General features: G+C 45.2%; 1 protein-coding gene across 2 annotated transcripts in view; it reads right to left on the bottom strand.

Moving 5' to 3' along the window:
- The window catches only part of LOC138974108 (uncharacterized), a 116,665-nt gene that overhangs the window by 96,865 nt on the left and 17,300 nt on the right, over positions 1–2,500 (bottom strand). The gene's annotated exons all lie outside the window — the stretch shown is intronic.

Genomic DNA, 2,500 nt, shown 5'->3' with positions numbered 1-2,500 from the left:
CACGGCACACAGACACACACACCTACGCTCGTACGCCCACGCGCACACATACCCTCGTGTAGATTCCCAGCCTACAGGAACACACACACACACACGCACACACACACAGTATCCTATCAAACAGTATCCTATCGATCACCACGCCTTTGCAGACGACAACCAGTTGTAGAAAGACAGTGAGATTGATCAAATTGATACCACTGTGAGTGAAATGGAAGACTGTGTTGTTGCTGTAAAGGCGTGGATGACGGCCAACAAACTACAGCTAAACGACTCGAAAACTGAATCCATGCTTGTCAGGTCCCAGTACAGATCTTTCCCTGAACATTCTTTGCCTTCTAGCATTCATGTCGGCGATAGCGACGTCAACTTTGTCTCTTCTGTGACTAATCTTGGCGTTACCTTCGACCACTTCCTCAACCTTTCCCAGCACGTCCAAAACATCCGCACAATTGCGTACAGTAACGTAAGGAAAATCAGTTCTATCCGCCACTATCTTACCCCCCAAGCCGCTCAAACTCTAGCCTGTTCTCTAGTTCTATCCAGAATAGACTATTGCAACAGCCTGTTCTATGGCTGCGCGATCAAAAACTTGTCGAGTCACTCCAAAAGGTACAAAACTCTGCCGCCAAATTGATATATCGCTCTAAGAAGTTTGATCATGTCACACCACTTCTTCGTTCCCTTCATTGGCTTCCCGTGTCCGCTCGTATCAGATACAAGCTTGCTTGTATCTGTTTCTCTGCCAAATTTGAAGATGGCCCTAAATACCTCAAGGAACTGCTCGTCACATATGACAATCCCTCTGACTACAACCTCCGCTCACGCGCTGACAGTCGCAAACTGGAAACTCTCGAGCGAAGCTTGCCTTCTTTTGGAAATCGCTCGTTTGCTTCTGCGGCTGCCATTGTCTGGAATTCTCTCCCTTCCTCCGTTCGCCATTCTGCTTCTAAGGACTCTTTCCGCAGTTCCCTTAAAACGCACCTTTTTCGCGAATCCTTGTAAATTGTCCTTGCCATCTTTATAGACTGTTAGAGGCGAAGTTAGATTTGTTGTTTGAATGTGTCTTTTTTGTATAGTTGCTTCAGCTTTGATTGAGCTAAAGGGTTGTGTATGAAATTTGCATTTAGTCTTTCTTTTTCTTGCTGAGTGTATGTACAGTCTAGAGAGGAGACGGACATGGTGTGAGCTTGTCCAGGGGGGTATATGAACATCTCAGTGGCAGGGGGATGGACGCACTTGTTAATGAGTGGGAGTGTGTATGCGCGTGGTGTGCACGAGGATGTATGCACGTGAGTGATATTTGTAAATGTGTATTATTATAATATCATCTTTGTATTTATATTATTGAAATTGTTATATCTCGATGTACAGCGCTAAGAGCATAGTTAAATTTGTGAAGCGGCGCTATATAAGCTATCTTTATTATTATTATTATTATTATTATTACACACACACACACACACACACACAACGTACGCACACACACGAACACACACACGAACACAGACACACACACACACACATACACATACACACACACATACACACACACACATACACACACCCACACACACACACCTACGTACGTACGCACACGCGCACACATACCCTCGTCTAGATTCTTAGTCTACCAGAATACACACACACACACACACCCACACACACACGCGCGCGCACCCAAACATGCACACACACACACACACACACACGCGAACGCACGTACGCACACCAACCCTCGTTTAGATTCCCAGTCTACCGGAATACACACACACACACACACACACACACACACACACACACGTACGCACACGCGCACACCAACCCTCGTTTAGATTCCCAGTCTACCAAAATACACACACACACACACACAAACGCACGTAGCACACGCGCACACTAACCCTCGTTTAGATTCCCTGTCTACCAGAATACACACACACACACACACACACACACACACACACACACACATACACACACACGAACGCACGTACGCACACCAACCCTCGTTTAGATTCCCAGTCTACCGGAATACACACACACACACACACACACACACACACACACACACACACACACACACACACACACACACACACATAATACCAAAGACAGATAGAAGAGCAAACACATTTTTATTTAAAAATAATTGTGTGTTTTTGTTGGTGCTGTTTGAGAAATGCCAAGATTTGCTATCGACTTTTCAAGCAGGCAGTAAACATTTGTAAATTGTAAACGACATGTTTAGACTAAAAAGGTTCTAACAGGGAAAGCAGTTTCGAAGCGCAATCCCAAGGTCAAGATCTGAATGACGTAAAACACAAGCACGATGACGTCAATTCTTGTTTTGCGTCATAGAACTGACGAAGTCTTGCTCTGGCTTCCTCCAAGTGATTACACTCTGTGAAAACCAGGAATAACCTGATGTGTTTTGGGCAATGTTCTTGTGGTTGTGGCGGTTGTTGTTGCTGTTGTTGTTGTTGTGGTGGTGGTGTTGGTG

The sequence above is a fragment of the Littorina saxatilis genome, linkage group LG8, assembly GCF_037325665.1.
Source record: "Littorina saxatilis isolate snail1 linkage group LG8, US_GU_Lsax_2.0, whole genome shotgun sequence".
NCBI lineage: Eukaryota > Metazoa > Mollusca > Gastropoda > Littorinimorpha > Littorinidae > Littorina > Littorina saxatilis.
The sequence above is the reverse complement of the archived record's forward strand: the minus strand, read 5'-3'. Positions and strand labels throughout refer to the sequence as shown.